Source organism: Anser brachyrhynchus (genome assembly GCF_964034855.1).
Source record: "Anser brachyrhynchus genome assembly, chromosome: 1".
NCBI lineage: Eukaryota > Metazoa > Chordata > Aves > Anseriformes > Anatidae > Anser > Anser brachyrhynchus.
The window spans coordinates 94805312-94821050 of record NC_137694.1 but is presented as its reverse complement, the minus strand read 5'-3'; the positions used below and the strand labels follow the sequence as shown (position 1 = coordinate 94821050).

General features: G+C 40.5%; 1 protein-coding gene across 19 annotated transcripts in view; it reads left to right on the top strand.

Moving 5' to 3' along the window:
- ZPLD1 (zona pellucida like domain containing 1) overlaps positions 1 to 15739 on the top strand; it is a 108214-nt gene that overhangs the window by 50472 nt on the left and 42003 nt on the right. The window contains exon 1 of one of the 19 annotated variants that reach the window (XM_080576562.1): positions 3390 to 15738. The exons of the other annotated variants lie outside the window; for them this stretch is intronic. The gene's annotated coding sequence lies outside the window, so the exon portion shown is untranslated. Of the gene's footprint in view, positions 1 to 3389; position 15739 lie in introns of those variants that run through there. 19 annotated transcript variants of the gene reach the window in all.

Genomic DNA, 15739 nt, shown 5'->3' with positions numbered 1-15739 from the left:
AAAGTGCTAAGTGGTCAAAATAAGAGCTCCTCTGTATTCTAACCAGTGGAGATCATTTATTTCAGCTTTCAAAAGGATTTTGTTATGCACATTCATAAAAGGCAGTTGAGGGTTCTTGGGTAAAGATTGAGAGGAGGAGCCCTTTGAGAGAGGGAACAAAGTCTGAGAATAAAGAGCTAATTCTCGATATGTAGGGGAGGTTAATAGTGGGGCAGGCCAGCAAGCGACTTGAAAGGAGTGCTGGTAGAGTGATGGAGATCAGAGATGCTGTTTGAGTCCATCACCTACTCTTTAACATCTCATTCACCACTGAAGCTCACTCGAACATCTAAGCAAACTTTTTTTGTCTCTCTAATTAAGACTGAAAGTTAAGAACAGCTAAAACCTGCAGCTAAACTGAGGTCAAGTAAATGAGTACTGCAGTGTCAGGGCCCTGTGGAGGAGGTATAGAGATGCAGTGTGAGGGCACTTGAGACAGCTCCTGATTTCTCTTACCATTTGCAAAGAGAATGCAAGCTTTTAGGATCTGATTCAGTGTTGTATAATCCTGAATAAGGCATTTAAAGAGGGCAAAACTGGCCAAATGTTAGTTCTCTTTAAAGTAAGTATTTTTGTACAGTTGGTCCTAGTAACATCTGTGTTGGCTGAGACCAGCAGAACTCTGGACAGCCCCTGTTTCCCAGCATTATAGGATGTGTTGAGCAAGTGGATTTATTTAGATGACATCAGTGTATGGGACAGCTGGTAAGGGGTTCATAATATTTAGCATGTGGTTACTGCATGCAAAAGTGATCATTGCTCTAAGGAGCTATAAACCAGCCTGAAAAAAGGATACAACCATTATCTTATTTATCCACTTCTGTGGATTTCTCTAATGAGGCTCTTATGCATAAGGCATGTTTTTGCAGATGAGTGAAATGAAGTAAGGAATAGAACCTTTGTTTTTTTTTTTTTTTTTTTTTTTCCTCCTGGCCTCCTCAGAATTGAATGCTAGTTTCCTTAAGTATTTGGTCCCAATTCACTTGGCAGAATGAGCCCGTTGTACTCTGCTGTATACCTCAATGTCTTCATTTGCAACCAGCTATTATAGTACTAGAGCTGAGTAAATAATTCACAATCAATGATTTATCCTGCAAATAGCTTTTTTCCTTGCTTGTGGAAAATCCATGAGTAACTCTTGATTTCTTGTAGTGGTTACTCAGTAAATATTTTATATTAATACATAGAACATAAACCTAGTTCTGTTGGTATTCATGCGCTGTTTGAATTGTGAAGATGAGTAGTATTTGGGGGTAATAATTTGATATTATTTCAGTCACTTGGATATGCATGCAGCTTAAATAATTTTGTACAGGCACCTTGGCATTAATAATTCTGTTTGTAACACTCATTTTTAGCAAATGAGCACCTTGGAAATTGTTTCAAGCATTTCTGCTAGTATAATTCAGCGGCAGAAACACTTTAGAAAGCAAATGCAAAAGAGGTCAAAGCAGGTGTTGTGTGTATTTTCAGGCTTAAAATATATAAAATATTCAGTCAGATCTTAACTCATCTTTCCTTTACTCAAGGGAGTTGCAGAAATCACAGCATACTCCCAAGCACCTTACAGATGTGCAGTCTCAACCTGAGCATACATTTGGAATGGCGTATTTTTGACCTATATATTGGCCTATATGTTTTTTAGGTCAGAAACTGCATCCAGAATATAGCCAATTAGAAACTGTCCTGATAATGTAAAGGTTTTCCTGCCCAGTGTCACTGGTGGTTACCTGGCGAGAAAGTGGGTGGAGGTGTAAGGGCACCACAGATACCGGTCTCTGTTGCATGTATTTCATCACAGCTTTTAAACAACTCTTTCTCTTTCCTCACTCACAGCATCAAACTGGTTTTGGAAGGAGGTGTTAAGCCAGTAGGACAGACCCATGTGTCATTCGTGAGAGAGTGGCAGTGAGCACGGATGACATAATCTGCTGTGCAAGTGCTGGAATTGCAAGTGCTGGAATGTGCAAGTGCAAGAATTTCTTTAACATGGCTAGATTTGTCTATAAATAGTCAATAATTTAAGGGGGGGGGGGGGCTGGAGTAAGTCATGCCTAAATCTTGCTCATTTTATTTTAAATGATTGAATTTTGCCCTCTAAAACCAACAGCACAACTTTCCCAAGGGAGGCAGGATATGGCCCCCAATGATGGAGAAGCTGTCGTATTGCACACAATGAGAATGTCAGCCAGAGAACACTACAGCTTTAAGTGTTGATTTTTACTTTTTATTTTTACTGCTAGATCTGAAGAGTTAAGTTCTGTTTCTGGGAGATGTGACTTCTCTGTATAAAAGGGGTGTGTAATGTGCATAAGGAGTAGCTAGCATTCACACTGCAGGTAAAGATGGCAGGCTTTTTTTTCATTTAAGTCTGTCTTTGTGCAAGTGGGTGACCTTCCATGGCCAGAGAATTTGAGGCTAATTAAAGCTGCATTTACAATTAAGCAAAAGGCTGTGGTTTAGCTTCATTTTTGAATTTCCCGATGACCGTAGCTTCAAGTAACCTCTTCTGTTATTTTCCCTTATTTTTCTGGTATGGTTGTATATAGATGCAGTATTTTATGCTAGAATGGCTGAGATAATGCTACTCAGACCATCTGATCTGTATAAGAGAGCTGACATGAATCAGAATACTAAGTTGCATCTTCTTTGGTGCCAGTAATCTACACAACCAAGCAGCCTGTGACTGCATTAAATTGCTATGATTTTTGACAGAAGAGACCTTGTTTGCATAAATCCCTTGAATACCGATGGGAGTATGATTACAGCTTTAACAAAGGGAGAGGTTGAATACAAATTTGGGAGGGCCAGAAAGTGTTTAGTATCTTATTGTTTTCATTAGAATTCTAAATCTCATTCATTCAGATGACTCTGATCTTTATATCAATGCACAAAAAGAAAAGAACAGAGAAGGAGAAAGACTCTTCTCTTTTGACTGAAACGCTGATTTTGTTATCATGTTACCAAAGAGGGTCCATTTGGGATATTATTCAAGCACAGAGATCAGTGCTGGCTTTTTGTAAGAGCCCTTAAATGTTTGGAATACATTTGCCCTTGAGAGAAATTATCTAGTGGAAAAAAAAAATCAGATCAGAAGATAGAAAAGATGCGATTGTGTTTAGTGCATTGATGCTGGCATAGCAGCTCTTCCTTAAGCTTAATACTACCTGCATTCTTAATACACTTAATAGCTGGATTCTATATTTTTTTTGTCAGGTTTTGTTCATGAAACAAATTGGCAATTAGCCACTGGCTGGCGGAACAAAAGGATATTTGTTTGGAGCAAATACAGTGATCACGGTGTATTTCTATTTGGTTTCTTTTGAGGTCAAAAATACCAGGTATGTTTTTGAACCAAATATGTTGAACAGCCTGCTTGTTAGACTTAGAAAACAAAAGTTGATTGTCTGTACTATTGTAGTGACCTCATATTGTCTCTTGTTGCTTTTAGAGTGGTAGTTTCTTGTTACAATCGGACAGAGTCAGGTTGGTTTCTTTATGAATTCGCAGGAGAAAAGAAATGAGCCTTTTTCCTGACTTGGTGCATGTAACAAGGCCAGTCTTCCACTGGGGAGTAAGTCATTCTTCCCTGCTAGTATCCTGGACATCTCCCTTCTGAAAGGAAGGACGGGGTTTGAGGCGCAAGCTGGAAAAAAACATTGCCACATCTGAGGTTGGCAGAGCTACTGTAGGAGTATATGCAGCCCTGTATGATAGACAAAATGAATACTTGAAGAGTTTAACCTGCAAAGCTTGGGCTTTCATTCCTGCAAAACAGGAGAGAAAGTAGTCAGACTTGAAAATTAAAAACATCTTTCTGGGAATGAGTCAAAGCTGGAATAAATAAAGCAATCCTGACTGAGTTCAGGACCCTTGGATTTGGGCCTGCAATGATATGGACACTGCTTTCATTTTACTCTGAACATGTATCAGTTCATTGTAACTGTGAATATCAGACTAATTTGGGATAGTTTCAGTTCTGAGTTTATGCCTAAATGGTCTCCCAGCAGACCTGAAAATAACTGAGAGAAAGACACTTGTTAAATTTTACATTCAGGCTAGGTTATACTTAAATGTGGCAAGTTAAGTGAAACTGTTTTTGTTGTGGCTGAGGATTTGAAGACTAGGCCAAGACCCTCTGACAGTCCTACTGGGTCACAGCATTACTTCATCTAGCATCTTGTACACGTTTAACATCTCAGCCATATCAACTGCCACTGGAATTTGGAAGGATCGGCAACTTCCTCTAGGCCTTTTGAGAACTCCCACATAAAGTGTTGTCTTCTATGGAATTTTACTGGCAGAAGACCATTGATGCACTATCACTTTGGGTATACTAGTATAGGTTTTTCCATATAGGTGCTAATTTAGACTCAACCTTCTAGTTCTGATTGCTGCTGTTATAAAGTGTTTTAAGAACTTCCCGCATTTCCAGAAGTGATCTGAATCCAAAATTGTTTTCCATATAGGCAACATAATTTATGTACTTCATCATATATTATACTGACGTAGTTTTTCCCATGCACTTCCACAAATAGACAGGTCTATTTCTGTCTCTTTTTCTTGCCCTACCTTTCCAGGCCAGAAAAACTGCCAAAATGGATATTTCTTCCAGGAATGAAACTACAATAATTCAAATAACCTTTTTAAGCATTAGCTTGGGTCATCAAATTGCAGAGAAAATCCACTCTAAATTCTATTATCTGTTTATGCTTTTATCAATACATAATGACTCGGAAGTGAGCACATTACTTGAAGTCATCAGTTTTGACAGCCCCGAAGAAACTTGTTAAACAAATGTTTCATCAATAATGCAGAGTTTCTAGGAATGCCCATTTATTTTTTGTGCCAAGTGGATGTACCATTGTAGGCAGCAGCAACAGCAACTAGTATAGTGCAAAGGAGATGCAAGTATTATCTTGTCTGGTTCTCCCAGTGAGCATGTTGCTTTGTACCTTCATTTCTTTGACCAAAGAAACCAAAGTTTCTTTGGTGTTTTTCCAAGCAATGGTACCAGCAAAGTACAGGAACAAGAATACCTGTGAAGTCGATCATCGGTCTATCAGCAGGGTGCAGTTACGTTATGTAGTCCAGTGTTATTTCTGGCATAACATTGAGAAATATGGATCTGTTGGACTACTTGGACACTGAAGCTAATGCAGGTGTGGCTACACAAGTACGGGAGTGTAAGGGAGTGTAGCTGGGTGTGGTGCATGTGTGTGGTGATGTGTGGTGGTGCCCATAGGAGGGGGAGAAGCTGAGAATTAAAGCCCTACATCTGTCTTTCTGCTCTTGTCCTTAATGTCAGAGTCCTGTGGCTTTCAAGTGCCCTTAAGGCTGTGCAAGAAGTTGAACTGGAGCATTGTGCTGCGATCACTTTTTGTTTGTATAGGTTACAGGACAGTTCATTAGCGTGACACACAGCAGTTGCTCTTCTTTGGTCACAGGGAGATGATAGACTGCTGTCTAAATATTTCACTGTATTTATTAGTCCAAACGCATTGCAGGAGTTCTGTGGTAATTCAGATCTGAACAACCCTTCAAACATTTCTTCTGCTTCCATTTTCCTTTGCAAATAGCTCAACGTTCCTAAATGAAGTGTTGCTATCCTCAATTATGTTTTAAAAAAAACAAACACAAAAAACTGAAGTAACTCAAACTATCCTACTGCTCAGCTACTGCTGTCTTTTGCCAGAAAACTTCAAAATTGAAGATGATACTTTGCCTGAATGTTTTGGTTTATCATCTGGAATTTGTGACATTTAAGCTGAATACCAGCTATTTGCAAGTTCCTAGCTATGACTTTGTTGCTATACGATGATATGGATAAAACAAATATCTGGGGTTCATTCTCAGTAGAGCACACTTCCTGACATACCATCACCTATTTCATGGCTAAGACCTCGTCTAGGGCTCCCTAAGCTATTAAATAGATGCCATTTAAAGGAGGTCATTGAGAACTTGCTACATTCCTTTAACGTCATAGATAGGCTTGAGTAGCACTCATTTACTTGAATTCTCCTTCTCTTTATTACATTTGATTTATTCACTCAGGGATTATAGCCATGCATAGCACATGAAGCCTAAATCCTAGTGCAAAGAAAGAAACGAAGGGCCTATCTATGATCAACATTCATTCAGCTTCCAATTCCTTCCACCTTTCCAATTTGGTAGTATTGTACTTTCTGCATATCTGATTAATATACTGATTTTGGAAGCTGAGAGGTCTTGCAAATTTTCCTGGCTTCTAAAATATCAGCCTGTAGCATGTGTTTATTTTCCTGAGTAAAAAAAAAGAAAAAAGAAAAAAAGCAAATTGACCTCAAAGTCTAGTCTCTTTTGTTAAAAGAACCAGTTCCACAGTTGGGATTTTCAAATGTTGACTCTGCTTTTGTTGAACTGAAGGTATTTGGCCTTGATGCTTATGGTTCCCAACACACCTTGAGTTCCCTTACTGGTCCAGTAATGCTCATCCTACTCTGACATTAATTAAACCTTACGTCTGCTGATGCCTAAGTAGTACAGCTCTCATTGACTTTAGTGGAGACGTGCCTATGTATTCAAGGACAGAAGTTAGCTCTTAATTAGCATGCTCTGACTTTTTTCATCTCTTTACCCAGCAGAACAAATTCAGAGCAAATGAAGCATCAAGAAATTCCAAAGCACTGCTCTCAGTAGCCAAAAGTGATGAGCATCAATATTTAGCTTGCCAGGGGAGACTGATATTGTCTGTAGGCAGAATGTAATCAGTGATTAATGCATTTTTCTCCTGCAAAGAGATTGGGACTGCCTGAACATATGGAGGTTAATCAGGGGAGATGTTCAAATCCGGGCTAGACAAAGCACAGTGTACAATCATCAGAGCTGGTTCAGGGAATGGATGGGACAAATGATGTGCTGGATTCTTTCAGATTCATTGATTATTAAATTTAATGACATACATGAGAAACAGAATGTCTCCCTTCCCCTTGTAACTAGGTTTTACAGAGCAATACTTGTAATGGAGAGTAAGTATACAGCAGACATGCTGTAACGTGAATTTCTCTGATTTTGCTTTGAAATATTGTCTTTGTAAGTCTGTCCTGGTCAGGCATGAAGGCAGAAATTTGTTTTTCAAATGTTTGGGAAGTTGATGCTCCTGAGCAATGTACTGTGGGATCAGGCTTGACCACTACAACCTAGCCAAGCACTCAGCATGGCTATGGCTTGAAGATCAGAAATGGGGTCAAAATGTTTTGGTGTTTTTTAGGTTTTGATTTTTTCCTCTGCAAATTGAAAACCAGTGTCTTGCTTATGATTAACTAATGGGAAACTATGCGACACACACTATGGGTGTGTGTCTCAGACCTGATAGTTCAGGGCATGAGTGTCTGTCTGGGTGGGGGTAAACCCAGTAGTTACCTTTCCAGTTCTGACTCTCTGTGGGATTAGGATATTCCAGTGGAAGCAATATGCTGTCTCCATCTGCTTTGACTTGCTCTTGACTTGCATGGAATTGTGGTGAGACCATCAGGGAGAGCAGGATAGCTGTGAGAACCTACTTGTGGCGGAGCTCTGAGGGGAAGTATTGCCCTCTTTACCCAAGCATCTTTTGCAGAAAACGAGGCCCTAAAGCCCTAGGGAAAGGCCTTGTAAAAGCTGGCTTTGTCTTCTGTGTTTTGGAGTAGGGAAAAGGAGAGGAAGCAAGCTATCAGTTTCTCTGTGGATTCTTGCAGAGGAAATGCAGGTGATAAGTAGTGAAACATTGAGCACCCCCACGAGGTATTACATCAACACCTTTTGCCACCTAACTTCTGGATGAACAGCATTGTGGTTTAGTTTTTGCTCCTAAGGGAGCAAATCTTGGGGGGGAAAGCCTAGCACTGCAAATGTAATAGTAGCAGCCTTCACATGTTGCAACAGATAGTTAAGGCAAGCATCTTAGACTACAAAAAGGCTGTGCGGTTGCTGGTGTGTGGCACTGCTGTTGTTTTCCTGTTTGAAGAGAGCTGTCTCATCAATCTTGCTGCCTGTGCTGCATGTGCAGGCTGGGAGGAAGGTACTGTAACAGTAATAGCAACCATAACAAAATCCCTATTAGAACAGTACGATGGAGCCTCTTGTTGAGAACGTGTTGTATGCATACTGACGTATGGGAAAGTACTTACGTCCATTTAGTGCTTTTTGGTTAACTTTACTCTGATGAGACAAGATGGCCATTTTTCTTCTGGGGTGGGCAGTTGCTCCATGGTTAGTTTTGTAGCTGTGTGCTGTAATCACAAAGTGGGAATAGCATTTCAAGTCCTCACACTTGGGTTATGAGTCTCCTGCTCAGTGCAGCTGAATACACACATGCTTTTTCTCACAACACCAGCAAACTACATTAAAAAAGTGTTAAGGCTGTGAAAAGCGTGGAGAGGTAGAGATGAGGAGCAAAATCTACAGTTTGGTGATGCGGAGTGCAGAGCTGCCAAACCAGACACTCTTCTGCTAGTCAGTAGAAGTTTAATACTTGGCTGTATGCTTCTATACTTACTTCACTACTTCAATGATCTTTTCCCTGTTCAAGTTGCTTCAGGTCCTGTGTCACCTGATGCTGGCAGGATGGTGTTTCTCTGAATATCCCACACTTACTCTTTGAAATAATCAAAAACAATACCCTTAGAAACAGTTTGAGAGCAGTGGCTGCCATCCGTGACATAAATCATGTATTATGGAAGCTTCTTCATATCAGTTTCTACTTGATGCATATTTACGGAGTATAATCATATGTAGCTAACCAAATTATATAACTAGCTGCTTACAATTATTTTATTACTGTAAGTCATTAAGAAATACAGTCTCATTGACCATAATTTGGTTGTTTATTTTTTAAAAAAATGAAATACATCATGCAAGGAAATTACACATGCAGGGCTTGGACTTAAAAGTATCTCATATGCTTGAAAATGATTCTGGTTCAAGGAATTTAAATGTGAAGTAAGAGTACCTTTCCAGTTACTGTATCTGTGATAATTCTATCTGGAGTTAGTGCTGTTTATGGCACAGGCAGTATCGTGTTTGCAGCACTAGAGACATTTGGAGATCCTGTTCTACAAAACTGGATTAAGAATCGGTCTTCTCGTGGGAGGTTTCCAGTGTAAAATGTATTTTCATCATAAGGGAGTTTTTTTTAACCAAGGTTTACAAGGGGACAAGAGATATAGCATTGTAAATAAGGCATGTTTATACAACTATTATGGGGGTTACAGAGTTAATTTTGAGGCTTAGGGAAGGCTTTGCTTTGTATTTTTTGAATGTACCCTTTTCTTGTCTCTGTGGTTGAGAGAACAATTGTTCCTGGAAGTTAATGGGGTTTAAGCAGTAACAAATACAGAAAGATTTTTGTTCATTTTCAGATGCTATTTCTGGATAAAAGAAAATATATCAATTTAGGATATTAATTCATAACATTTAGGTCGTTTGAGCCTCAAAGAGCTTGGCATTCTGTAATGAAATACAAAGACTTTTGGTTTTAAAGAAAAAGAAAGTCTTTAGAGATCAAGGAGCCAAGATGAAAATCAACTCTGAATTTTCTTTCCTTTCATATTTGCCCTAATTCTTATCTCCTTCATGGAGCAGAAGTGTTCAACAGTTAGCACTAGGAAAAAAAAAAAAGGAATAAATGGATGCTGCTAGTTCTAGCAGATAATGTTTGATCTCCTTGTTCTTAACTGTAAAGACCAATAGGTTTTGTAATCAGTTCTTCAACTGTTTGAAAAATTCAGTGCTTTGGTTTGGACAGTAAGTTTAAATAAAACTGCATATTAAAAGTTTCTGTAATATTTCGGAATCACTGTCAGATTGTAGAGGAAGAACCAAAAATGGTAGGGTAAGACTTCTGCTGAAGCTTCACGGTTTCTCAAAGGAAAGCTGATCCAAACAGGACATGGCATTTTTAGAACGGCCAATACTCCTAAACTGAGCTTTGTTGCACTAACTGCAGTCTTGAAATCCAAAAATATCTCCCACTGCTTTACCTTGTGTGTTCCTGTCTCCCTCTTACTTGATGCCAACTGTTTTCACTTTTTTTGGCCAGCCTGTTGCTCAGCTGTGTAATGCTCAGCTGCTGTGCTGCTACTCCAGTTGCTGCGCTGGTACTTGCACCAGAGAGCTACTTAAATGACTAATAATGTGACTAAGTGTTGTATATCAGCATTCATCTAATTACAAATTCTACCTTGATCACTGGAGTGTTTGTATCAGCATTACACTGATTGGGATAGCTATTTTAAGAGACTGCAGTTCTAATTTAGAGAGGATTGTGAAAGAATTTATGCATGGACACTTGTTTTAGTATACGTGCCATATAGATAATGTGAATAAATTCCCAAATATTATAGGGAATATGTACATAAATGCAATTTTTGACCATGGCTTCAAGACTCTGATTATGGATTTTTTTTTTCTACCGGCGCTAAGATACTGCCCTAAGAAAACTTCCAATAATTGCTCTTTGAAAACCACCTAAGAGTCCCAGGGAAATCTTTTTGCTGTTTTTCAACCTGCCTTTTAAGTGTACCATCTCTTCCAACCACAGAATACAAACTTTTGTCTACTTCTTTGTTGTTATTTTATTTTACTGCCTAGAGTTGACAATATTCAGTCTTGTGTTACTGACAAGCCTGGTCACGGCTGATTGATCAGGATTAGAAACAGCATCCTTTTATTGCTTTCAAATCAAGACCAGATAAGTTTCTAAACAAAATAATAAAAGTACTACTGCTGAAGCCTGATACAGAAAGGGCTGTGGAAGCTTTTTGGTCTGTCATACAGAAGGTCAGGCTGAACATTACAGAAGTCCCTTCTGGGCTTCAATATTGATTTGAAGTTGGAAACAAAATTTATGCTTTTCTGAGGCTGAATGACAGCCTAGAAATGGAGTACAGAGGTGCTGTTTCTGACTGGGGTGGAGATGTCAGTAATAGAATTCATGCTATTATACCAAGAACTCATTTTTTTTTCCAGGCATTCATTAAAAACTCATGGTGGTTGTCACGCCCTGACTTTTGGTACTTTGTAAAGTTTTTAACAATGCCACCTTACATGTAAGATTTTTTTTTGGGGGGGGGGGACACTTTACCCCAATGGCCTTTACTTCACCGATATTGACTCTTTTCTGAAGGCCTTTAGTGATTCCTCTAGAGGAGAGACTTTTTGGCAGGAATGCCTGACACGGACATGGCACAGCATCCCTTTTCAACTCCTCCCTGTGGAGGTGCTTCCAGGGCTCTGGCATGGATGCCCGGCAGTTGGAAAGAGTGGATGATGGGGTAGGGAGCTTATGTGGTAACTAGGTTAATTAATCACATGGCAGGGAGCCCTTGTACTGATGTTTATATCATTCCAGAATGAAATAATAACAAGTAGGGATATTCCTGATTATAAAATAATCTAAGTTAAGAGTATCTAATTCTTTATTAAGCAAGACTTTTGGATAATTGACAAAAGCAAACATTAATCACAATCTGAAGGTGGTACACATTACATTTAAGAAGTTAACGGTTTAATTTCAGGACCTTGCAAGCTTCTCTGTTCTCTGTCAGCCGGGAGATGCACTCAAATCCTCACGTGTTGGTGTCAGGCTGTGCATTGTGTGGCTGCTGCGAGTGCTGATAGGAAACCAGTCCGCTGCTTTCTTGGCACTGTTGGAAAGGCAGGTCCAGACCTGTGATCGACAGGAGGAAAACTGATGTCATGCTCCCAAATGCCAGGGCCCTGTGGTGGTTATACTCAAGTGGGCAGCCGAGCTCCACCACAACCACTCTCTCACTTCCCCCCCTCAAAGAGGAAGGGGGAGAAAATACAACACAAAGAGCTCAAGGTCTGAGATGAGAATGATTTAATTAAAGGGAAAGGGAAGGGGGAGAAAAAGAAACAAAAAAACCAAGGCCGCGTGAAAGCACAGAGAGAAAGGAAAAAAAAGTTGTTCTCTACTTCCCATCAACGAGCAATGTTCGGCCACATCCTGGGAAGCAGGGCCTCAAAACGCGTAGCGGTTGTTCAGGAGGACAGCCCCCTTCCCCACGAGAGCCCCCCTTTTTTTATTGCTGAGCGTGACATCAGGTGTTATGGAATATCCCTTTGGTTGGTTTAGGTCAGCTGCCCTGGTGATGTCCCCTCCCCATCACTTGCCCACCCCCAGTCTGCTGGCTCCTGGGGGCTTGGAGGGAGTCCTGATGCTGTGCCAGCACTATGCAGCAATAGACACAACACTGGAGTGGTACCAGTGCTGTTCCAGCTACGAGTGAAGAGCACAGCACTGTGTGGGCTGCTGCAGGGAAAGGTGACTCCATCCCAGACAGACCCAACACAGGCCCTGAGGGCACTAATAGCCCTGACAGTCCCTGCCAACTTCCCCCAATTAATGCTTCTTAATTTACCTTAAATACACTAATGGTGCGGTGAATTTGGCTACGAGTCTTGGTGCTAGATATGATGAACTTGGATTCTAGCAAGGCAAACCAGCGAGATATCTGAAATGGTACAACATTTGGAAACCCGCAAAGCATGTGCAATACTTCTCTTTGTGACAGGGTGAGAGAAGGCAGTGGTGTGAACAGCTCAGCTACAGAGGCCGTGAGCCAATGGTTTGGCTGGGGTCTTCATGTTGCAGGGGGTTTCAAGAGCTGAAAGAAGGCTGGGAATGGCTTCAATTGCCCAGCCCTGTGAAAGCTCAGAGGAACTATGACCTTGAAAAATAGGTTTGGACTTGTGAAAAACTTTTTAGTTTTCTCCATGGCAAGTTTATGATTAGGAAGAAATTCTAGGAATTTTATTGATGTGGCCCATATTAATATGCCATCTTGGATTTCACTGAAGCCTCCTTTATGCATCTCCTTAATGGAGGAGGAGTGCTTGCATGAGGCGTACTGTTGTGGGAAGGGAAGATATGCTGATGGAAGACAACTGGTAAAAGCTTTTGTGTGCCAACCAAAGTGGTAGCATACAAGTCATGTGAGTTTTCCTGACACCACAACTTGGTTCCTAGCTGGATGTTCTTTAGACCTTGTGGAGTCTTTCTTTTAAATTTTGTTGTGTTGTTAGGAGGAAGGTGATTGTTCTAGTGGCACAATATAAGAAAGTGAACAGTACCTGGTGCTGCTGTCTCACATTAGAGCAGATGAGTCTTGGCTGCAGTCCTTACTTTCTGTGTGAGACTCACGAAACTTCTCTGCTCTGAATTCTGTGGGTCCTCACCCATGCATTTACCCAGTGCAGAAGCTCATGCTTCTGACTGAGAAGGGGGACAAATTTGACACTAAACAACAGAGTTGGAGATGCAATGTGCAGATGAAGGGGGTCTGAGCAGGGACTTAAAACTGAGGTCCTTGAGGGTATGGAGCACAGCAGTGTTGACCTGGGCTGGTCCTGGTTTGGTTAGGAGTGCAGGGGAGCCTGTGGTACTGACTGCCTGAAAAACAAAGGAAGGCCATCTGCCTTGGCCTATATATTTAAGTTGAATTGGTCAGAGAGGAACAGTACTGAAAGTTATGGAAATGCAACTGAGTGGCTATAGCAAAAATGGGTAAATGGTGTACATCAGGTGTGACGTGATGGACTGATAAGGTTCCTCAGAAATTCTGTAACTACAAGGAGAGCGACCACGTGGATTTTACTTTCTTGCATAAATTAAAAGCAGGTATTTGTTGGCAGGATGTGTATTTTTATGACATCTTAGGCCTCCATTTATCAGCCATAGTTTTCCATGGTACTGTCAACGTGTTTGCAAAGTCTGTTCTAAGGAGAGTCTTGGCATGTAAAATATGAGCTATTGAAAGTATTGAGAAATGTGAACTTCTGAGGAAAGTAGTCATGATATTGTTTGGCCACCTACACCCAACTTCGTCCCTGCTCCCCACTTTGTCAGGGCACTGAATTATCTTGCCAGCTTCTCTGTACTACTGCTGCTTGTAGATAAAAAGTTATTTCTGACCCTCATATGTTCACTCCTAAACACCCATCTTTCTGTCCTGGTCTGTGCAAGACTGGCATACAGGTCATAAGTAGTAACACTGTGGTAGGTTGGCTGTTCTTAAAAGGTCTTAGGTTGGATCTAGACCAAGAGAATTTTTGTCCCAAATAGCTTAAAGGTAAACATGATGAAACTGTGTAAATATAAAGTACTGTGTAAATATCCAGTACAACCACTAACGTGGCTTTATCAACTATTTAGTGAAGACCATGAATACGTAAGTACACATGTAGAAATAGACTCAAGTCCCACCTGATTTTTCCCAGCATACATGTTTAGACACAAACTAAATAACTTGAAATGCTAAGGTAGGTTGTTGGGCTTTTTCTTTAGGGCAAGCAAAATTGTCTGGACTAATTACTCCTCCTATAGATGTATTTTAGATCCAAGAGTTTGTAATAAATTTACCATACTAACTTAAGTTGATAAATGAACTTCTATGAAACTTTTTGAAAGCTAGGTCTGTTGGCATCATTAACTGTATGCTGTCTCATATCCTTGAACAACCATCTCTACTGTGAAAAGAATTTGCCACCAAGGTCAGCTGTCCTTCCAAAGTTATGGTTTGTAAATCAGATCTGGATATTTATGCTGATAGTTTTGTTCTTCTCTGTACATAGTTCATGGGCTTTCTTGAATGACACCTTATGGAACCTTATCAAAGTCCAATATGAGCAGTTGTGGTATTGACTAGCGGAGAGTCCTCTTCTGGTAAGAACTAACATGAATTTTTGAAATACAACAATGAAACAACCTAAATTACCATGTATAAAAACATTAGTACACGTAGGAATGAGTGAATACTGGGAGTAACTACTTCCAAAAGCATACGCATATCCAGGTGTATTGATCTCGTGCCTGAAGGGGCTCAGGGAAGGCCAGGTTGGAGCTGGATGGTCTTTAAGGTCCATTCCAACCCAAACCATTCTATGATAAGAACATGATTATTTCAAGGCAACATGTCTATATGACTGATCTTCCTGTGAAATCTTTGTGCTTTTCCTAGCTGTGCATGCAGATGAGACTGTTCTTGTCCTTATGCTTGGTGTAGTCTTCCAGAAGTGCGGGCTGTGTTATTTTCTGTAGACTTGCTGAGTGTGTTCATGTTTCCCTTGTATACCCCTAGGGTGCTAAAAACATGCTTTTAGATGGGAATACAGCATTGCCTGTTTCCTTATTGAGTTGCTGCTGCCTTCTTTTGTGCACTGACTTTGTGCTCTTTGCTAAGGTTGTACATGACCTTAGCTTTTATAGCTTCCTTTCTCATTTCGTGTTGAGAATCTTGTCTTTTGCCTGCAGCCCGTGATGTCTTGGTTAAATCTCCAACAAGTGCCCCCATTCTTTTTCTTCCTTTCATACCATAGAAGAATAGCAAATGTTTCGAAAGCTACTTTGCTGTTCTCCCTGTTGGAACACTCCTTTGCCTAAAGGTCTGCACAAACCTTGGCTGGACTGCTCACAGTCATTGCTATTAGTCAAAGCATAGTCAAAGACATTGCTCTTACCAAAATACTAATGTAGTCAGTCTGTGCAGAAAGTTGGTCTGGTTTAAAAATAACCCAGCAAAAAAGCTCCCTGGTTCCCTGAAGAGGTACATCAGCACATCAGGGAGGGCTAGTAGCAAGGGGCTGGGGAAGAGTCGAAATCAGCTCGTTTCCCCCAGGAGCCCAAGAAAATGGCCCCTGGAAGCACAGCCAAAAACTGCAG